Source organism: Apis laboriosa, unplaced genomic scaffold, assembly GCF_014066325.1.
Source record: "Apis laboriosa isolate Shangri-la unplaced genomic scaffold, ASM1406632v1 scaffold24_cov149, whole genome shotgun sequence".
Lineage (NCBI taxonomy): Eukaryota > Metazoa > Arthropoda > Insecta > Hymenoptera > Apidae > Apis > Apis laboriosa.
In genome coordinates this window covers 58,320-83,082 of record NW_025222499.1, presented here as the reverse complement: position 1 = coordinate 83,082, position 24,763 = coordinate 58,320, and the positions used below count along the sequence as shown (strand labels likewise).

General features: G+C 32.4%; 1 protein-coding gene across 1 annotated transcript in view; it reads right to left on the bottom strand.

Moving 5' to 3' along the window:
- The window catches only part of LOC122713528 (dipeptidase 1-like), a 155,856-nt gene extending 132,700 nt beyond the window's left edge, over positions 1-23,156 (bottom strand). The window contains exon 1 of the mRNA XM_043934084.1: positions 23,100-23,156. The gene's annotated coding sequence lies outside the window, so the exon portion shown is untranslated. The remainder of the gene's footprint in view (positions 1-23,099) is intronic.
- Between the last annotated feature and the right edge of the window lie 1,607 nt (positions 23,157-24,763).

Below are 24,763 nucleotides of genomic sequence, written 5' to 3'. Positions count from 1 at the left end.
AACGTATTCGAAAGCCAGAGGGAAATATTTTCGATATTTCGAAGACGCACATGGAAACAAATTTTCAAATTTTTCGTGCATCTTCAACGTATTCGCATGGATTCATCAGATCCTTGGTTTCCTAAGTATACCTAAGTATAAATTGTAGCTCGAATATACGTGCGAAACGTGTTTCGATATCCTTACAAGATCTTTACGAGCTTTTTACGAGTTTCTCGATGGAGAAGTAGCTCTCATGGAGATACATATTCAAAATCTGCTGTTTATTGAATTTACCTTCCTACTATAACCGTCATTTTCAATGTAGCGAAAGAATTTTTTCTTGTACTCGTATCATTTTCGACTGTATAATTATTTTTCTGCTCCGTATAGCTTTTACTTGTTTTCTTATTATACATTTTGGAAGATTTTTAATCAGATTAATTTAATGCATATTTTAAATGCATTTTGATGTTTAATGATAATAAGCTCTTTGTGAACTATCTGAACATTAATCATAGTCAATGTCTCATTTTTGATATTTAAAATTCGTTGACTTCATTGCACGTTACAATATTATTGCTATAATTATTGCTCAGAGCTGATATGTAATCCTATATCAATTGGAACCTCATATTTTCATATGATTCGTATCATATTCTCTTTCCTCCATCTGTTGCATTATCGACATAAAACAAAAGAAAAACGTAATAAAATATAAATATTATTAAATTATTAAATTATTAAATTATTAAATTATTTTTTATTATGAAATTTATTGGAGTATCATTGCAAAATATAATTAATTTTATTAAATTCTCTCCAACCTATTTTTTTCTACATACATCGAAGAAAGATCTCCACAGAGGAATGTCTTAATAAATTATATATTGCTACTGATTATTTAATCAATGTTAATTACAAGAAAAAAGATTTTTAATTCAACTTTTTTCTCGAAACATCGGTCTTAATTAAAAGATTATTCAAAATTTCTCTTCCTTCTTCTTCTTCTTCTTCTTCTTCTCACGTCATAGAAATTTTTCACAGATACGAATACTCTTTCCATCTCCGCGGTCGATAATAAAAAAATCGCTGAGGGTAGACGACTTTTAGCGGGGAAACTCCTTCGTAAAATTCTAAGAGGCGGATTTAGCTTAACGAAGCCTCGCGATATTCAGACCGTGGCCGCTCGTAAATTTCTCCCCGAGACAGATAAAGCTTGCCGGACGGCTTAACCACGAGAGGTAACTCGAATGTTTATCTCGTTGGATTCTACGAATTTTTCGGGGAGACACGGCATGAATTTCTAAATGTCGACCATCACGTGTGTCGTTCATCGATTTATCCATCTCTTGTCGCCCCCGTAAATTCGTTTCCTCTTGTGGAAAAGGAAATGGGGATTTTTTTTTTTTCTTGGAAATCTTATGATTTTTATCTCTCTTCCTTTAAAGAGCGGGGAAGATTAGTGCATTGAATTTTTGATCGGTGAATCAAAGATTGCAGGAGTGAAATGAAATTTTATTTTTCTATATTTTTAGTGGACGATGAACGAGTAAAAATTGAATTATCCTTTGAATCCTTTTTAAAGTGGCTGTAGGAAGGATTCTATTTTATTATTAATAATGGAACTTGAAATTGGGAAAGGTTAAATTGGAAGGGTTAATTTGGAAGGGTTAAAGATAATTTCAAATTAATGAGAGATATGTAAAATGTGAGTTTCCTTTCTCTGATATTTTAAAATAAATATAAACAAAAGCAACGATCAGAGATATGGAAAGTTTATTTTTTCTTGTTTCGTTTGATGAATAAATATTCAAATATTTGTTCGAGAAAGCCATGAATATATATCATATGTATATATTCTATTGTTCCAAATTTTTTTATTTTATATTTATTATTTAGTTTATTTCATTTTTTTTTTATTTTGAATCGTTTTATCTTTTTGTTATAACCAAGTGTAATCGATGGAAATAAATAATTCACAATGCTATAAAGACTGAATCAAAATCCTTTTTAAAAATTCTGCATTATAAATATCAAGAATTGAAATATTATCGTAAGATACAAAAGATATATCCTTTTAATTATATAAAATTAATATAATTATTATATCCATATTCTAATGTAAACGTGTGTAATGTATAATAAGATGAATTGAAAATAAAACAATTTGATAAAATTAAATAATTAAATAAAATATATCGAAAAAAAGTGGATTATAATCTATTTTTCCTCTTCCTAAATTTTTATTTAATAATCATTACAATATTATCAATTCATCTTATCATTCTAATTCTTAAAGCAATAACTATAAAATCCCAAAACTACAATTATAAAAAAATATGAATTAACAGACTAGAAACAACACTCTTTAATTAACACCTCATTCGACCTAAAATCCAACCCCAATCTTAAAAAAAGCTGTCAACGAATTTAAATCGACCAAAATTCATTGGGAGAGATAGATCGTCGTCCCACGGTAAAACAGGCAATGAAAGACGCAGTCGAGAGTTTCTTTCGAGTTTCTTCCAGGGTAAAAAAAAAAATAAAATTACTTTTACGAGCGACACTCCCCATAGGCCGACCATAAACGCGGATGCTCGACTCATTTTAGTCGAATCCCCGTGAAATTTTTTAATAAAAGAAATCTTGCCAACAGTCTGGAGAGAAATTTATCGCCTTGGAAAATAATTTTTGCCCCAGATCCGGCCGAGATGAAGCATCCCACGAGTGATGCTGCGTTGGAGGAGTATTATAAATTTCTCGATCGTGGTGTTGTTTCTTTTTTTTCTTCTTCTTTTTTTTTTTTTTTTGCCACGACTATCATTTCATTATTATCTTCTTACTTATTTATCAAGTCCAATGTGCGATCGTTAGAATGGTTTTCTTTTTTTTTTTTTTTTTGATTCGTGTTCGAAAATTCGTTGCTTGATTGCTTTCGGGTGCATTGACTCGTCGTGAGAGAGACGATTGTCAGTAGAATGACGAGTATTCCTTTATCTCTTTGGTTTGATGTTTTGTTTTGTATTGGTGAACATTAATGTGGTTTTAAAAAATATATGTGTGTGAGTTCTATGATGTGAAGTATGGAAGTATTTTCGTTTTTATCGGGATTATTTTATAAATAACGAATAAAGTGATTTTATTTATGTTCTATGTCTAAGTAAATATTTTTTTCTTGATGTATTTATCACTATTTTCAAATAGATATTGTTTTATTTTGTAAATAATTAAGGATTCTCTTCAAATATCGAAGAAAATCTACAATATCATGACAAACATGTCACATATCATGTTACTCATAATAATTGAATATTATAACAAAATTTTAATCACTTATCTAATTTAAATGTGAATCGTATATATTCGTTTTGATCTTTGAAATCGATCTATAAAAATGTTCATCTTTTCAAAACATTTTTGCACTCTATTGATCTTCGTTTTTTCCTTTTTTTTTTTTTTTTTTTTACGTGTTTACGCTTTTCACGCTTTTTAATTTCTCTTTACTTCACGATTTCTTTTTTCTATTTTTTTTTTCCTTTTTCAACCTCTGCACCCACTTCTTCTAAGCTATTCATCGAATTGCTCAATAAGGTTTCGCAGTTGAACCTTCAGGTCAGAGGTATTTGTCGAAGACTTCATAGTACAACGACCTCACTTTAGACTGTGCTTGGACTTAGGTTTTTTTCTTCTTATTTTCTTTTTTTTTTCAATGTTTCAATGGAAGTTAAAGGCAATTGTTCTCTTTTTCATTAGATAGTAACGATAAAGTTGATATTCCTCTTGAAAATGCGACTTGATGTTTTCTTTTTCTCGTTGGATTTATATTGCATACTCGGAAATCATCTTATTTTTGTTTTATGTATAATGCAAAGAAATGAAAGTCCATAATTTTTAAAATCAGCAGCAATACTAAAATTAATTTTACCATTTTTTCAATCAATTCATCAATCAATTCCACAAAACTTTCCTCCAAAGCAATTAAAATACAATTATATTCTCTTTATCTACAAATATCGTATAACACGACGCTTAATTTTACCTTCAACTTTTCTATTTTTATTATTACTCGAAGTAATTGTATTATCAAATAGATAAGAATAAATTATCAAAAAGCCTTCATCGCTCCAAATTCCTCCCCCATACAATTATCCCTTAATTCCATCCCGACAAATTTCCCCTTCTCTCGTTATTCATAAAACAATTTCCAGTGTCTATCGGTTCCAGATCGATAGGAAAAAAATAAAAAAAAAAACACCCTCCATTTCCTTGAAATTTATTCGAATATTACAATCAACGTGGCGCAGAACGATGGTCGGGGAATCTCGTCAGAGTCGGTGATGGCTCGTTGCAGCTCGTTCCATTTCCTGATATAACGACCTCGAGAGCTCTATCAGAGCTGGCGTCGTCGATGTTCGACGAGCTTCCGACGAGCTTCCACGTTCTCGTGGAACGAGGAAGGGGTGTATTTCCGCGTGACCTACACCGAATCTTCTCGCGTCGATACCGATCTCGCGAGCGGATTTTCCGCCTGACGACCTTGAATTTCGCATTCAAAGGTCAATGATATTTTTCCCTTCTGCTTTCCACGGGCCTCATCCGCCTTGTGTCTCTCGACGTTTCAAAATTCGTTCCGCGAAAATCTGGTGGTGTTCGAATTTGTCTCGACTCGCAAGCAATTTTACGCGGTGTATCATAAAGGAAAGGAATCGCAGTTGACGAAATTCCTTTCGCTCGTTTCAAATTTTTTTTGGATCGATTATTGTAGGAAATTTTATTTCTTCTCTCGCGTGATTTAATTGTATACGATTGGATTAAAAAATATGTAAAGATGTAAGATTTTTACATCTTCGTCTAAGATCGTGATGAGTGGAGCAAAGCACGTACGTACATTTACATCCAGATATTATATTAATTTATTGTTTCCTGGACAGAATCCAAACTGAGCGCCCTATCTGACGCGTAAAATCGTATTTAGAGAAGGTTGACAAAGGATTCGTATTGATGGATCGTCAAATTGAATCGTTCAATGACAGATTATTAGGTGTCGGATTATCGAGATTCAATTGTTTAGGCTATAATAAGCGCCACAAATGAATAGAGATTTAGACGATCTGAACGCCAATGCGTACGTCTATTCAAGATAAGTTATGGCATATTCCATTAGGGATCTGAATTATCCGAATTAATTGGAAGCTCTTGCTCTATCCAGATTGCTAAGCAATAATATTTCTCTTCAAATGGAAATATTATTTGCCTTAGAAAAATTACAATGTAACATTTGTCACACGCATAATATTATACGTATAATTTTGTTTTACGATCGAAATAATATATTTGTTGTTGTACGAATGATTAATTTTATTTAAAATTAGGTGAGGAATGGAATTATTATTGTTACGATCGTTATCTGATATTGTTAATTGGTTTTCGTTTGTTAACGAAGAGAATCCATCGTGTTTCTCTTAGTGTATTTACATGCTTAAGAAGGATTTCGACGCGTGTAACACGATTCCTTATTTTTCTTTTGCTTGCGAAGACGTTCCAACCAGTCACTTGAACAACTGAAACGTGTGCTAATTCGATAAGTATTTGCGAGTAACGAGAGAATATTACAATTCACAATTCAACTTTTTGCTTCGAGTATATTTTACAAAATGAGATAAAATGTAATTGTGCCAGTGTTTATCTTTTTTATTTTAATTAATTTAATTGTAATTTGTAAAGAAAATTGTAAAGAAGAAACGAATGTTCCATCTCCAGTTTTTCTTCCTTGTAAATTTAATTTAACGAGTTTATTAATTGATTAATCGAAATTTAACGAGAAATTACTTAAACTTCATTTTCACCATCTCAAATCCATCCTTAAATTCTTCCTTTCCTTCCTTTTTAATAATTCCTTACTTTTACTTCGAGTTTCTATTGGTTTCTTCCTGTTTCTCAGCTCGAAAATAAATATATACTTTTTATATAAGTATATATTAAGACATCATTAAATGTATTCATTAAATATTAGATTATTTGATATTTTATCCTCTTAATTCCTCTTTTAAACAGAATTAACTATATTTTGATTATCTTTCAAGAAACTTTCTTTCAAGATTATATAATTGAAGAAAATTTAATCACTTCATTTCCCTGTTGATTTTTCATCTTAAATAATTTAAACTTGGTGATATATTTATTCGTTCTTATTTATACATATATTTACACATTCTTTCAATTAAAATTATTCCAATATATACAAAATTACTTCCCTTTTATCAATTAATAATAATTTCAACAATAACCGCTAATAACCATACTTTATTATATTACAAATTTTCTCGTTAAATATATTATTAATTATAAATTATCTTTAACATAAATCATCGAATTAATATATTAAACAGACGAATGGACACCTTCTTTTCAATATTTTTCACTTGGATATTCACTTGGAATAAGAATCCACAAAAAAAAAAAAAATCATAAAGATCAATCGTTCCTCTCCACCTTCCTCTAACGATCGCACACGATTTTTTCATCAGCCCTCCCCTCCCACCCTCTCGTCTCTTTCTCGAGCTCGATAGTATCGGCGAGTCGGTCGATTTTTCCGCGATTTCCACGCGTTAACGAGCCACGAATCTCGAGTTTCCCCGGCAAAACTTGAAGAAATATCGCGGTGGTGGATGTGCTTGAGCGTGAGTGGAAAAGTCTGTAGGCTATTTCCTCGGGCGTTTCGTCTTTTTCTTTTTTTTTTTTTCATCCCCCCTCTTTTCTTTCTCCTCGCCGCGTTTGCTGCATCTTAGCTCCCCATCTCCTTCTCTCCTTCTTTCTTCTGTCGTCTATGCTCGGACTTCTCTTTCTTTGGAACTTGCTTAATGAAATATTAATTTGGCATTTGGAACTGGTAAATGATGTAATAATAAGATAATATAAATCTTTTGTTGCATTTTCACCATCTCAAATCCATCCTCAAATTCTTCCTTTTCTTTCTGGATACGTAAAATCGAAATTGAGAATCATTAAAGAGACGTTGAAAATAATAAAATTATATTTTACTTTTTATTTAAGTGTAATAGAATAAGAATAATATTTGAAAGAAATAAATTATTGAAGTATTTGCTGTTTCATTTGATATTCAGGTATTTTGGTTTTATTATTAGGATGAGAAGATCTTTCTTGGGAATTAAATCTTTCATTCTCTTTTCTTCTTGTCAAGAAGAAAATTTTTTAATTATATATATATATAATATATCTAATATAGTTACTTATATAATTTTAAGCAGATTTCTTATTCCTTTATTCTCATATGTATATGTATATTTAAGATGAATTTTACCGAAGCTTTCACTTCAAGCTTTCGAGCTTTATGATTTCGGTAGGGTAATACAATGGGCCAGGAACTTTTCTGAATTTTTGACAAGGGAAGTTTCCTTAAGGTAGAAAGTAAGCTTCAGAATTAAAAGAACTCTAAAATATTGTTGGGATCTGGATGAAAAGAGTGCAAAAGTCTTCTTTAGAAACATTTTTCAACCAATCTTTATTTTCTACATTAAGCGGTTGTTTTCTTCTTTTAGAGTTTTCATTATCATATCATCAGATATTTTTTAATCTCGTATCATAATAGAGAGACTGTGTTTATCGAAATTTCAAATTTAATTAAATCAATTAAATTACTCGATCTTTTGTTAATGTGGTATAAATTAATTTCAAATTTTCAGGAAATTATCTCATTGTTATGTAATTGCAGTAATCTTTCATAAATCACAGAATAGAAATAAATTGAAATTAAAATGTTCGATATAATATATTATTAATTTTAATTTCTTTTTAACTTCCCTCTCAGAAATTTTCAAATATGTGGATGATCTGTATTCCTTTTAATGAATTATTTTTAAATTTCGAAAATATACACATTCGATTTCATTAATATTCCATGAGTTTAATAATAATTAATAATTAAATCCATTGATTTTTTTCGAATAATAATTAAACAACTGACTCTTCGAAATTCTTCTACTTTTAGAATCATAAATAATTAATTCTATCCAAATAATAGACTGTTAATTAGTATCAGATTAATAAGAAGATGATTACTTCTTCGATATAATTCAACATTTAAAATTATAGGTATATAATTTTTTTTTTTGCTTTATTTTCTTGTTATTAACTGGAATATCCAACACGTTAAGAGTGGCAAATAGAATTCCAGAAATTCTTTCATGCATAGTTTTAAAACATCTAATTTTAAATGAAAAATATGAGAAAAAATTGTAATATATCTCTTGAATTTCCTTTAAAATTATTTCACAAATCCATTTAATCAAATCCAATTAATTAAACAATTAACCCTTCATTATTATCCAATATAATTCTTCGGTACAAATTAAATCGTTTAAAATCACAGATGTAATTAATTCCTCGATAAAATCTATCCATTTAAAATCATTTCTTCTTTTTTTCATCTCTTCGTTATCAAATATCACAATCAACAAGTTACAACAATGATAGCTTGATAGAAATTTTCATAACGTCGAGGAATTTGAATGAAAAATAAATTTATTTAAAAAAAGAAAATTTAATTTCTCATTGACAGACAACAATAGAGAAATAAAGAATGCTTATATGGTTTTTCTTTTTAATATAATTGAAACGAATTAATCCAACAATTATAAATTTATTTGTTAGAAAAAATAAGAAGAAAGGATTCTTTTGAGAAATCACGTGGTTATTATTACAATAGGTTTGGACAAGTTTAAAGTTTATAGTTCAAAAACTTGGTTGTAATTTGACCTAAATTCACCAGAGACGAACCTCTTTTGCACATAATATCCGATAATCTCGAAGTCATATAATTAATAGGTTCTATGAAGCATTCACTTCGCTATTGATCGTAACTTAAATATGGTTAATTTTCCTCGACAATTAATTTGTCGTTTTAAAAATTGATTAAACTTCATTCACGTTATGAATCGATCGTTGCTAAGATTCATTGCATTGTGAAAATTACATTACAGTTTTGCAATTTTTATTTTATACACGAATCAAAAAGTTTTAAAGGACTTAAAATCGCAGAAAATTTTATAAGTTTTTTCAAACGAATTTGTTGATACAAAATGACTTTCCTTTGTAAAATTTTACCACATCTTCTCTGATAATTGTTTCCAGTCTTTCATTAAGAATGAAATTTACATTTCATTTCACTTAGTCCATTACCAACACTTTTTTTTATTACATCGTGTCGAATTAAAATGTCTTCGTCATATCAAAGTTGTTTTTAAAACTTCGCTTGGAAAATGTATCAAAACTTTTCTAATTTTGCCTTTCCAAGAATTGTCAGGGGAGTGAGTTCCTTATCTTAAAGTTCCACTTCTTATAAATGTGTCTTTTTAGTATCTTTGTGGTTCTCTTTCAGTTTACTCTTTCCTCGAATTTCTCTTCTTTTTTTTTCTTTTTTTTATATTTATCAAATTTTGCAACAAAATATAACGAATGAAAGTCTGGATTAAATTTTTATTTGGATTGATTTGGATATAAAAATGTATTGTGTGTTACTAATATGTGTGATCGTGAATGATAAAGAAAAGAGAGAAAAAATTAATTAAAAAAGAAACCTTGTCAAGGTAAATGATCCTATACATCGTCTATTTCTAGCAAAACACCATGAGATAGGCAGACGCCCACGTGTACAAGACCAATCCATTCAACCTCCAAGTTTATAAATAATAAAAGTCTATAAATAATGATTACAAATAATGAAAAAAAAAATTGAAAGAAAAACCAGGTTAATTAGATCTACTTCCAGTCCAATGAACCTTCTCCTATTAGAAATAGAAGTGCTCGTCCATCAATGATGGGCAAAATTTAACAATCACGAATAACATTACTTCAATATTATAATTTATTGTTCAAATTAATTTACAAATAATTTATTCGAAATTTTTAATCTAAACTTACTTTTTCAATGCCCGTTTCTTTTTTGAAACGACGAAATAAAAAAAAAAAAAAAGAAATTAACAAGATTAATCATCCCTTACATACAATCTATCGATAACAAAACAAATACAAGAATTGATATACGATCAAAATGTCCATCTCCATATTTTTTCTACTCAACCTTTCTCACCAATTTTATTTTCTAGAATCCCAGCTTTTATCATCCCACGAAATGTACTTTCCCCATTGGAAACACAACCCTTAAATTCTCGCAAGAATCGCAAGAATTCTTTTCCCTCCTCTCGCGAGGTTGCCTCGCATTCTATTAACGTTCGGCATCGGGTCAAAGGGCATGGTAATCGAAGATGGAGCTAGCAGGGGCGGGGAATAGGGGAGTGGAGGATCGATCCTAATCGAATCACGCCAACCAGGGGCGGATTATATCCTTCTCACGAGATTGGTCGTGGTCAAAGGACATATCGACAATCACTTAAGGCCCACTGGTCGGTTAGGGGGAGGGGGGGGCCCTTCTCGGTCGGTCAAATCGATCCGTCGAACTCTTGGGACCGTAAGAGCGCCCCTCCTTCCAACTTCGATTCAATCTTCCGGGCGAGCATTCGCGGTCGTCAAAGGAATTATCATTCTCCCCCTCGATCGATCGAAACTCTTTGAAAGACGAATACTTCGACGATGCGTGCTGGCCACGCTGTCGATCTAATTCTCTCTGATCAAGTTCCAAAATGTTTCGATGTTTCGAAATTATTGTTGGTTAATTGTTTGAACTGCTTGGAATTATTTGGACGCTTTATGAGAAGGTTTTTGTTCTTTAATTGTTTGGCAAGTTTCGTTTATCTGGATTTTAGTTAAATTGGAAGTTAAATTTCTTGATATAATTTTTCACAACGTGTATAAATAGTTAAATTCTATGGTTTACGTTGTACGTATTTGCGCTGTACGTGTTGTCGATATCGAGTTGAAAATGGAAAAGTGAAGAATCGAGGATGTGCCAGAATTTTAGAGCACGTGTGAACTTTTATGGGGAAACGTGTCCAAATGTACGTTGAAAGTAGACGATGGGAGACAAATGGAAGGTTTGTTTAGAGAAAAAGAATTATTTTATATCCATTATAAAATTATTTTCGATAGCCTCGATGAATCGAAGCTTTTTATTTTTATTTATTCTTTCTATTTTTTTTCAATCAGATATATTTTTTTTGATGTTTATAATTGTATCGAGAGAATAACATATCCTGTAGCTTGAAAAGATTTAATTAAAAATTACAGTTAAAATATATTATTTTCATTTTGAAATTGTTAGTATGGCTAACTTAACCTTAACTTAATATTTAATATTTAATATTAAATTTGTATCCAATATCGTTCAATTTGAAAATAAATATAACTAAAGTTTGAATATGAAACTGAATATAATTCTTTTCACGAGTGTGAATGTTACAAAATAAATATTCAATATTATTATGCCTGATAAATAATACTTTCGATCAAAATTGTTAATTAAATATATTTAAATTTTCCAATAATCATTCCAAATAATAATATTTAATGAAAACTTTTAATCTCGAATGCAAAATTTTGTAATAATTAATTTCTACATATTTTCACTTTTTAAAAGTTAACAATATTAATCTACGTATTAAAATAAATCCTGTTCAAAGAGTATATATTAAAATTTATTTCTTTCATCGCCACTTTTAAGCTTCGATCTTCGAAAACTTTTCACTTAATTAATTAATAAGTTTCATGTTTTATATTATAAAAAAAGAAAAAAGAACTTTAAAGCTATTTTTCAGCCAAATTATCAGCCCAATCTTCAATTGTCATAAATTATTATAATAATCACACGATCGAATTACACGAATTACAAAATTAAACAGACAATTAACTACCTTCGGAATTTAATCTCTCCCCCACTTCCTCTTCTTAACAATAAAAAAAATCTCTCCAACAATCCTCTTCCTCCACGAAACTTCAACATATCGCTCTCGAGACCGGTTATCAAACATTATTTCCATAATTTTTAATCCAACTTTCCCGTCTCGAGAGATAATTCTCGCGGATAAAAAAAACGCCACCTCTTCGAGGATTCTTATCAAACTTTTTTTATCAAAGGCCCTCGCCCTCAAAAAAAAAAAAAAAGAAACCACCCCTCCTCCATCCCTCCCTCTTTCGAAAACTTTCCCTGAAAATTCAATTCCGTATTACCGGCCGGATTAATTATTCGAACGGACAGGTTCTAAGGGCGTGGGAGGGAGAGGACGTATTGCTCGTCAAAGATCGATTAAATCCACCTCCTCCAAACCCTCCTCCCCCCCTCCTCATCTCCCTCCCTCTTCCTTATTCCGCTGAATATTCCCTCTTCATAAATATGCTAATGTAGGGCCGAGCACGGATGCAATCCGGCCGCATTTCGTCTGGCAATCGTTTTAACCTCTCTTGTTAGTTCGAGGAAGCAATCGGGGCTTGGATACACCTGTCTCCATCTATCACGGCCACCTTTCGTTATTTAGCGTGGCCTGTCTGTAATTGAGCGTACCACGAATCTGTCTCACCGGGAATTTCGCATAAATCATATCTCGCCCCTCCCTTCGAGGGGATCTGCATAAATCAATATCGATTGTTGTTTTATGCGGAATGATTCTTTCCTTTCCTTTATTTTTTCTTTTTTTTTTTTCTTTTATACGGTTTCAATCGATTGGAAACAGAAGTCGATGGTTCGATCGATGATTCTTGCTTGGTTCGAAAGAAAGATGTTGCTGGATTTTTTTTTTTTTTTTTTTTTTGAAAATTGATTATACAACAAAGGATCGAATCAAGTCTTGTCGAGTTGTTGGTATTTGAAGGAAAATCCATCTCAAAATGAATGAATTTTTAAAATGTCAATTTAGTGGTGTAATTTAAGGATAAAAAGTTAGATCGAATTGTTGTTTCCGTTTTATAAATAATATCATTAAATTTCCTTTCAAAATTCGTTCAATAATTTAATTCGATTTTCATAGCAAACGATCTATCTCTCTACAAATCAAATGAAATTCCCTATTATTAAAAGCTAAACTTATCGTCAATTTTAATTTCCATATATCGTAGCTATCCGCCAACGATAGAAAATACCTAATTCGAGAAACAATTATTCTCATCGAATGAAAAATTGGAACGTCGATTTTTGCAATTATTTTCAATATCTCTTCCCTCGAAAATTGATCAATCCGCTCCATCGAATTATTGCTTTTTTCGATACTGACAAAAATCGCCAGGGAGAGAAACTTTCGATCGAAAATTTCGTGTGCGGTTGTCTGACCACAAATAACTCACTTCACTGTTAACTCTCTCTCTCTCTCTCCACCATACAAAATTCGTAACAGTCCTCCACCCGTATTTACGCTTCATCAAGATACTTAGGCCGTATTATGACGAACAACAGACGGGAATGGATTACCGAATTCCCTGGTTATTCGAAGATTACAACTCTCCATTACTCCTGGAAACGATTCTTGCAGAGAAGAAATTTTATCTTGTTAATTTAAAATCACTAGACACGAGGAATTTTGATAAACTTTGCCCATGTACGTTTCAAATTATCCAACTTCGGAAGAGAAAACAGTATCAAAATATAACGAAACTTGGAAAAATTCGATCCGACGAAATTCAAACTGGAAATTAATATTATGGTTTTCCATATACGAGATATGATCCATCGAGCCGAAAATATCTTCGCCATATTGTCCAGGAAACGGTGAAAGAAGGGGGAAGAGGTTAGGTTGTCTTTGTCGGGGGCAAGTGGGCCGATAAAAATCTCGACGGCTTCCTCGCGATAATATCGTTTCGAGATACTTTCACGGTGGATTCACGGATGGCCAGAGAGAGAAGGATACCGGCGACAAAAATACGATCGAGCCAAGGAATCTTTCCAACTAGTTTCTCCGCCCGTTTTTCATTCAGGCCGCGAAACCTTTCGACTCGAAAAACTCACGTGGATAGATATCTGAATCTGGAACTATCCCTTGAGCGAAAGTGAAACCACAGATTCGAGTTCGAATTTTTCCATCTTCGCCAATGAAATGAATTTCATCCCATTTTATCTTATCCCTCGTTGGTTGCCACATAAATTGGAATTTATGATTCCGATTCATCATAATCCTTTCCTTTCATAATCTTATTCTTTCGTTGCACTTGTAACAATAACAATAACAATTGTATCGTAAATTAATCCGTTTTTGATTTAATAAAGAGTAGTTTGTTACCTCTTCTGTAAAGAAACGAGATAGAGGGATGGAAAAGAGAGGAGCAGAGAAGGAGGTAACGAGAGATACGAGACGGTAGAATGCATGGAGGTAAGTGGAATAGGGGCGCGAATGGCCAGACATGAGCGCATTCCAGTGACACCGTCACGAAACAAAAGGAGTGCATCAATTTCGCGTAAGCACGAGCTGTCCCTCGAATCACGATGTGTAATCACCGAACCGGTTTATTGTCCACCGTGATGAGAATGCAATCGTTTACCCTCTAACGAGATGAAACTGTAATTACGCGTTCTAATCACGAATGCCATGGTATAGCGCATCTGCGATACCACCGGTTCCATCAACCAGAAGATTTCCGACCAATAATCCATTCGCCTTCCAGAGGAATCTTTCTATGTAATTTTATGTCATTTCGAAATCAATTTTATCGAATCTTAAGAACGATATATTGTTTATTTTTCCATAATTTTTGAACAAGATTTGATTTGAAAAGAAATAAATTCGAGTTGGAAGTATTTAAATCGTTGTAACACTTTCTCCCTAAAAAAAAAAGAAAAAAAGGAGAATTTCCCAGGAAGCAGGAAAATCAGTTTAAGACCAACCAAGGAAGAAATTAAGAAACTTAATATTTCCACGTAATACAATATCAAGAATTAAACTTTGATTCCTTAAAGTTTCTTTTCAAATTCCATAAAACTTTGTTGCGCATCAAACAAGGATATTGCATATTGAATTGAATGGGAAAATAAACGGACGCTTTTAACTTTCCAGTTAAATAAGTTAATAACGAAAAGCAAAACTTAACGTAACAACAATATTAATTATAATTTCTTTATTCTATAATATATCTATATCTTCTATAATATTCTATAATATATCCGTGATATAATTAACTCGAAAGAATCAAAAAAAATCTCATCGATCATTCCATTCGTCAACAATAATCAAGTGGATCCTTATTCGAACGAATAATCACGAATAATACAAATATAAATTTATTTATCAAATTTTTGGTAAAATTCGAACTCGATTCGACGGTGGGGAAATCGGTTTGGAAAGCGATTCCTCGCCGTCGATTTAATTATCGAGAATCTATAAAAAGGTTGGGAACGATCTTGTTTGAGGAGAATGAAATTGCGGCGCTGCGTAAAAATCAGCCGAGCACCCGGATCCCCGGGTGGTATCGGCGAGGAAACGCGGCTATTTGCTTTCGAATCTGTCGGATTAATCACCCTTGGATATCAGTCTTGTCGTGCTCGATTGCCGATCCGCTCTAACGTGATCGAAACGCGTTGAAATGAGTGAAGCATTTGCGAGAATATTTGATCGAATGTTTTTATTTCTTATTTTTTTTTTTTTTTTTTTTTTTTTTAGTATTTTTCTTGGAGATAGACGAAGAACATTTCTTATTTTCTCTTTGTGTTTAGAATTCGAGATTTGCATTGCGTCGATGTTTATATAGATTTTAGGTTGATCGTTATGATGTTAATTGGCTTGACGATTTTAAAATATATTGTTTATACACGAATTTCGATGAGCAAGTTGCATTGGGAAATTTACTCGTTGAATTGCAAATAGGGAGAAACATTCTATAAATATTTGTAAAAAAAAAAAAAGAATATTATATATATCGATAGATAAGATTGTGGAAATATTTGCAAATTTTTACGTAATTTTAAATAATAATCTTTACATCTCAAAATTTCGTCTAACGATAATCGTCGAATTCACTCGAGAATACTCTACCTGTGTTTTCCACGCGAACTTACTTCTCGCTCTTGTTTGGGCAAACAATTTTCCAAATATCCTCATAAATACTCATCAGAATTTGCAATCGTCACTGCTCGTCATCACGGGGTACAACATCACGCGCAACATCACCCACTTATTTTCCTTTTCCAACGAAAACATGGCGAAGAGGGAACGAAAATAACATAACATCGTTCATTTATATTTATTCTTCTTCTTCTCCTTCTTCTTCTTCGTCGAATCCCTCACTGACGATATCACTGCACACGTGTTTCATCGGTGGAAATATCACTGCCGGTCGTTAATCGAAGTCTTTAACACGAGTTCAATTTCAATTAGAGGTTGATATCGGTCACGATCGTTTGAAAGATCAGAGATATCCGGGTTCAAACGTCGGCCACAGTGTTCAGAAACAGAAATTATTCCAGCTATTTCGTCAAACACTTCCGCACGATTAACAGGCACCTGTGATGGGACAACGTGAATTGGCTGATATTGGACTTTGTAATTCCTCTACCTCTGCCAGACAATTTGCAAACGATTGCTTTTTGCTGCTTTATGGACGATACTTGCGTGCATACTTGTTCGTTCAAAAGAGAATTCGTAGGAAACGTAATTTTGAAGATTGCATTCTTTTCTTTTTATACGTGATTTCGTGGAAAATGCTTCGCATCGTAAGAAAATGATGTAGCCTGTCTAATCGATCATATTAAATTTATGAAAGTTATTGGAGATGAAGGTTACATTTTTCAACAAAAATGCAGTTGGATGGTTGCAACTGTGAAGATTGAGAAGTTTGAAATTTTGTTTGAGAATAAGACTAAGATAAAGTTTTTAGAGAATAATCTTTAAAAAATAAAGTGCACGGGATTTATTTTTGATTAATTAAGAAGCAAATTTAAAATTTAAAATGATTATAATGTTATTTTGATTGAAACTATTATTTTTAAATATTCTGTAATTATGGACAATATGTGTATCTTTATATTACTTTGAATATTCCAAAACTGAATATTTCAGAGGCAACTAACTAACAATATCTAAATCTCCCCAATTAAAAACTCATTTTAATTCAATATTTCACAATCTGAATATACTATTTAAAATTCCTCAAAATACCTCTAAATACTTATTCAAACATTCATCTTGTATATTTCATTCAAAATTACACAATCTTTCTTCACATTTCTATGAATACCAAAAAAATAATAGAAAAGAGAAACGCGAAAACCACAATGTCTTAAATATATCCTCTTCAACAACCATTTTTCCCAAATATCCTTCCAGAGATCCCACAGAACCAACATCCCTCCAATCATCCTCCCTGTACAAAATTCAAAAACCTTCAAAACCTTCGATGTTCCTCCTCCCTTCTCGAACAAAAAAAAAAAAAAAGAAAAGAGAATAGCGAAGGAAAAAAAGAAATCGCACAGGAAACGTCTGGAAAAGATAACAAGAGGTCGCTATTTATCGAGACATCGGTAGCGACTGGGTGGCACGTACGTTTTATTTACGACGCGATTGAACCGTTGCCAATCAATCCATCGACTTCACGTGTTTCCTGCGAGGACGAAAGCCGCGTCGGCTGATCGATATCGAGCGGATATCAGGACGATATCGAGACGATCGTATCGTCGTGTGGAAATCTCCACCGTGGGGGTGGAAAAAAAGTCCGAGAACGTCTTCCAGGGGAAGAATTACGATCGACTGGCGGGTATTGGATATGTGTGCGCTCTCGATGGAGACAGTTTCATCCTTTCGAAGACAGATGTTTCCTTTAAGGAATGTGAACGCGATAATTTAATAATTATTGTGTATTTAATGCGAATGTGAATGGATCTGATTCATAAAATTAATGCATTAACGAGTAATTCAATTTTATATGTGGAATGTATTGCTCTATATTAGCTTTTATTGAAAACATTTTGCAATTTGTTATAGTGTAATGAATGGGAGGAGTAATTGGAGGGTATGCAATAAATTGAGAAGAAATAAATAAATAATAAATGTGTAATTTGAAATTCTATTATTCCAGCCTGAAGAATATTATTAATTTCTAAAAATTGTATCAATATTATTCAGATTGATTTCGTGAAATTTAAATTGATTAAATTGAAGACTATCAATTGTTGATGATGTTATCAATCTCTAAGATTTTCTGATGACATAATTTTTTCCAATTTTATTATATCTTTTATATCACGAAAAGAATTCTGAATAAAAATCAGGTCAAAATCATAGTTGAAAGACAAGTCATCACGAAGTAGTAACGTCATGCATCATCCTGAACAAGTAACTAACGATACCCGTCCAACATTCACACTCAATTTACGAATTCTAACGCGAGGTCTCGAAAAAAGGGGGAGAAAAAAAATGAAACTTGAAGCAACTGGTTGCGAAAACGAGGAGAACAAGGTCTCCTTGGAATATTCGGTGCGGAGAAAGAGTTCTTCAGAGATGGCGTTACGCCGAATTCTTTTCGAGGCTGGTGGAGGAGGGGTGGTGGAGGGATGATCTCGTGTTTGCGAAGTTTTCGAGGGTGAGATAGAAACTATGAGTGGGTGTTGCGTTGCTTTCAGCGATTTAAACGAGTAAGGATCTTTCTGTTATTCGTATATTGTGTATTACTGATGTTGCAACTAATTTTTTAAATATTTAAAAAAAAAGTAAGTATTAATATTAATTAACAAGTAAAGAATATAATTGCGACTAAATGTTGGATTAAATATGCGTTAGAAGAATGATCTTTGAGATAAAATTTCTTTATGCTTCTCCATTGTTAAGAAATCAAGTGAAATTTTAATTGGTCAGTTGAGAAATGGACAAAAATTTGAGAAAAGGAATTCATGTTCTTTGAGTTATTTTTCTATTTTGAATCATGTTTGTTCATACTTTTTCAAGAAATAGTCGTTATTTCTTGTTATAATAGTGTAACAGTGATATAATTAGTGTGAATAATACGCTGTGAACAAAGAAAACTTTAATTTTTTAAAAAATCTAATGTTTAGACTTCAATGTGGTCAAGATTATATTGACAGAGGAAAATGATTTGAATATTTTGTTACGTTGTACTTTGAAAACAATACAACGTGATTGCTTTAGGGAAAATTCATTCGAAAAGTTTTATTTTATCGTCTATTATTTATTTTACTGAAAGAAATAATAAACTGAAACATTTTTTTAACGAAACAATAAACAAACGAAAACAATTGTCAAACGTTTATTATTATTATTAAAATAATTGGAAACAAGACTCACAAAGAAATATTTATTATACAATAATTTAATAATCTATTTCTTTCTATTACATACACACGTATAAACAATTGTTGATAAAATTCTGTTCTGTTCAATTTTATAAAATTCTGATTAGTTTCATTATTTCAGTTGTTACAAAAACTACGTTCTAATTATGATATATTACTCTATTCTATTTTATATTGTTGCATACCATAATGGTTATATTTTATATTATAATTCATATTATTGTACTATCAATGCAATAACAAATTATTATATCAATTATGATAATATACATTCAATGACACGTTTGATATATCACAAACAAATATCTTCAAACGTGTTCAAAGGAAAAAAAAAAGAAGGACCAGTTTAAATTTCTTTGTATAAAGACACGTAAAGACTTCAGCCTACTCATCGATGGACAGAAAATGCACACGATACGAATACTTGAAAATGTATGAACAAATACAAAAGGAATACTTGAAAACTTCTTTCGTCGATTCATAATCTTCAGACATCAATCGAAATGGAAATAAGAAATATCGAATGTTTCAATCCTTTGAAAGGATAGATTTTGCTTTTTTAAAAGAACGAACAAATGAAAAAGTTTCAATCAATCATTTTAATTAAAATTTCAAATTAACTATTAAAATATTCTGAAAATTTTTCACTTCTATCAACTATTCAAAATAACAATCTACGCATAATTATTAAAAAAAAAGTATTGTTTTATATTACTTAAAATAAAAAAAATAAAATAAAATCTAATTTACACATTTACATTTAATTTGCACATTTATATTTGCATTTTATCATATAACATTCAAAAAAATTTGAATATTTTGCCTGAATCTTTTTCAGAATACACTGTAAAATAAATTTCACTATAAATTTCATCCAAAAGTTTATAATAATTAAATATTTTTCCTTAAAAAGTTTAAATAAAAAAATAACATCCGATTAAAACTGGACACTGGAGAATATCTAAATAATCTTTTTAATCTTTCTCTTGATCCTTAAACATCACCCCTCGCGCTTTCCTTAAAAAAAAAAAAAAAAAAAAGGAAAGAAATCAATTCTCAACTCCTTAATAAACTTATTTACACCGCGACGAAATAAACCCTCTCTAAAAACTTCACATCCCTTCTCCACCCCCGTGCAATTTCCTCATCCTCCTCCACTCGATCGTCAAGAAAAACACAACCAAATGTTTGATACTGTTGAGATCGGCCCTATAAAACTAACGAAGAACGATCAGAAGTGTGCGACTGCGAGATCCTTCGAGATCAACGGAGAGAAACGAGATTGGAACGAGGCGAGAAAAGAGAGACGGCAAGACCAGAGGAGTTCTCTAGTCTCAATTTTGAAAATTACGTTCCTTCGCTTATCTCCCAGCCAGCCAAGGACCTCGCATCTCTCAACCGTTTCTCGGCGTGAACCTGTTAAGTAGGAAGTAAACGAGCCGTCGTCACGGATGGAAAATTGTTTGTCGAGGGAAGGGGGCGGCGATTCAGGTGGACGAGGTATCGGGAAGCCGCGGCTTGAAAATCGTGGACGAGAGGGAAAGTGAGCCTGGTTTATTTACCTATACGGCCGACGTTGCGGTGGAACGTGTTTCCACCGCGCTCGATAATTTTATATACGAGGGGAGGGAAGGGAAGGCAGAGGGGGAGGATGTGAAATTTTTACAGCATCCGAAGAACGTGAGGGTATATCGGAGGAATCGGTGGCGTTTCTGTGCGGAATTTCGATACTTTTGGTGGAAGAAGACGCGTTTTGAATTGATGTTTCAGAGATTTTGAAAAAGTTGTGGAAAGAAGTATAGGATAGACGAATTTTAGGCAATAAATAAAATTAAGGTAGAAAGAAATGATAAGATTGAAAATATTATTGGACATTGTGGAGATACAGATGAACGATAACAAGCTTTAGAAGTTGATATTGAAACGAATAAGAGATTTTATATAATAGATTCGAAGTTAGAAATTTTTCATTCAGAAATCACGATTCACGGAGAATATAAACAAATTCTAAATATAAATTTCAACAAGTAAAATTATCCAGAAACAACATTTGAGTTTGCGACTTGAAAAGTGATTATTCCTTCGTATTTGGAGTAAATTTTGATTATATCTCCGAGTCATCTTCGAGCACATTGAAAAATCGAATTTCTTTTGATTATGAAGACACGAGAAACTATTTAATTATTGAAAATACAACGTCAAGTGAAGAATATTTCATATTTCTCGAAAATTAAGCTTGAGAAAAAAGATACTACGCATCGTTCATAAATGCAAGAATCGAAATCCTATCACTTATCTTTGTCGTCATACGATTCCAAGTCAATCGTCGATTCTTCATACAGATCCTTCGTATTTTACAGACACACGAAAATAAAATAGTCGCATAAAACGCGATTCGAACGAACAGCAAATAAAAAAAAATCCTTTTCCTTCCTTAAAGTACGATTTAAAACTCTTGCGAAACTATCAGACAGCTTAACGAAAACAAGGATCGAAGATTTGAAGTACTCTGCGAAGTTTAATCCTCCCAAATCCTGACAAACAAACTTTCTATAAAACGAGTTATACTCCCAACTTCGGAGAGTAAAACTGATGCCACTTAAACTGTAAAACTATAAAATATTTAATCACGAGAAAAGATACGTAACACGCATGTATTGCTTCAGATTTTTCAAAATAAAGAAATTTTTACCCGTCTTTTCATCTTTCTTTTATTACATTTTTAGATGTAAATAAAAGTGACGAGATAACATTAGATAGATCATGAAGAAGAAGAAATTTGGAATTCTATATTGCTCTAAAATTTTCAAAGAAAGGAATTTATTAATGTAATGAATTTCCATTGATGTAATACAAAATCTATATACAAAATTGATCACAAAATCAAGAAATAAAATCTTAGATGCAAAATTTATATTATTAATCTCTATTTTAATCTCTATTGGTATAAGATGAGTATATAATTAATAGAAACTGCTAATACGATTATGAATAGAAATGCTCCTATTCTATTTCAATATCTCAGAATGATCAAGTTTTACACTAATATCACTGATCATAATTCATTTGTACTATACAACCAGCATAGTACAGTAGAATTGATAACATAAGTACACTTTCAGAGTACTTAAACATTAAATCAGGAAATTTATAGAAGAAACATAAAATTTACATTACAAAAATATTATCTTCAAAATTTCTCATTATCACTTGTAATAAAACTAATAACCAAGTTTTGCTTTCCAAGAATACTCAATCAGAAAATTTAGAAAAAGACAAAATACAGAATTTTTGCGTCAAAAGAATTAAAAAATAAAATTAGTGTCTAAATTCCTATTGGTAGAAAATTTTTCACATAACTTATAAAACCACGTTGAAGAATCATGACTAAACGATATCAAAGATATAACCAAAAGAAACTACGAAAAAGGAGTCTACGCAGATTTTATTGCACACATATGTCCACGAATTCCAAGAAGAGCGGAGGATTGACCATCCCTTAAAATCCCACACTCGATAACTTTCGAAAACACTTATCTCAGTTTCCCCACAGCCACGCGTTTCCACGACTTTATGATCTAAAATCCCGCAATCTTCTTCCCCGTCCTTTTCATCCCACCCTAGATCCGCGAAGAAATATGTTCATCGCCGCAAAATCTTAATCAACCTCCTAAAATCCCCGTTGCGATGCGTAATCCATCCGACACTGCAACACTACAACTCCTATTTAAAATCACCGTGTGTATCCGCGTGTAAGCTTTATCGTTCCGGAAAGGAGCGACAAAGACAGGGGGGGAAGAAAGACAAAAAGAGAAAGAGAAAGAGAGAAAGAGAGAAATCTGCGTCTATCGGACACCTGGCGCGGCCAGGTATTCACGCGTGGCGATCTCATCACTGGAGCGAAAACAAGCAGCAAAAGAATTACATTCTACTGGATATCGTTGGATCACGGTTGGCATCCGGTTAACTCGGTCGCGCGCACTTGCCAGCCTCTTCCGTTGATCACTTATAGACTTATTCACCAGAACCGGGTTAGAACCGAGCCACGAGCAAAACCGGGCATATATCACCGAGTATATCACCGATCAGACGAACGAGAAGCGGGCAAGGAATGGAGCCGTGCGCACTCGGCGACCGCCGCGGCAAGACTGGGGTCTGCTACCCGGCCGGGGCAGCTGCCATGGCAACCCGACCACCCCCGAAACCCACGATCGGCTCTTCTCGCTCTTTCCTCGGCTTTCCGCAATCGTCGCATCCCTTTCCAACTCGCTGCACCTTTCGCTGCACACACTCGCTCCTCCGTCCTCCTCTGTTCGCCGAGCTTTCACGCCTGCTTCTTTGTCTGTTGTACATTGTTGTCCTGCTCGCACCTACGACTTTTCTCTCTCTCTCTCTCTATTTCTCTATCTATCTACATATCTCTCTTCTTTTCTCCTCCCCTCGCACGATGTTTCTCTCTGGAGCAGAGAGCAGAGCTGGCCTCGCGCAAGCTCCGATCGCTGCCGGAGGAAAAGTCGCAGAAGCTCGTGGCCTCCAGGAGAATCTCTGCCTTCAAGGATGATATTCTGTGTCCTCTTCTATGTAGAGTGGTGCACGCGAGCGCGCGTGCATGGACGCTTTACCGCGCGATTCTTATGATTCTTATGGTCGGTGATCTACTTCCGATGACACGTTAGAGTTTGACGATTTTGGATTTTATTGTATATGTATTGTATTGTAGTGATTCAGGTTTTAAAATATAGGATATCGTATCGTAAGAATTGGTATTTGTCTTTTTTTTAGAAATGTGCATATCGAAGGATAATATATTGAATTATTCGTATACAATTTTTTGTTCCTCTGTGAAAATTACGAATTTCTTCTTCTTTTTAATTTTTCACAAATAATTTCGATCATTGTTCTTGCGTCGAATATAATTCCTTAATAGCGTCGAATATTAAGGAATAAGAGTGTGCAACGCCAAAACTCGATTAAACGTTTAAAACTTACTTTCTCGGAGAGAAACTTTTGCTTGCGAGAAGTTAACTTGAAACAACTGTTGCTAATAAAGAATTTGCCAGAGGTTCTCTCGTTACTTGTATATCCCACTATAACGTGTTAAATATCTAAAGTATAAATTTGATTTGTGATTGAATATTTGAATATTTTCGTTTATAACCTTGTTCCATTGATTTTTGATCGATTTAAAATTATTTTGATTAGATTTTCTATTATTAATTATCAATCTAACATTGAATATTCATAAGAAAAAATAGAATAACGATTCTATATAAATTGTTTCTGATATGAGTAAAATGAGTAAAGTTAAAATGTATTTATAAAAATAAGTATTTTTTTAATCTTCAAAATCATTCTACACGAAGAGAGAACAATAAGAATTCGTAAAAAGCTTTTTATCTATCTATATTTTCCATTTTTAATGGAAACTATCTACAAATCAATACAAGATTTGAATCGCAGTCCTTTTCACGTTCCATCAACTTTCTTCGATGGGAAATATTCTCTAAAGCACGACACAAATCTGGCTTTACCTTTTTTTAAATCCAGAAAAATATGTTTGATTGACGCACATTTCTAAAGAATATTCCG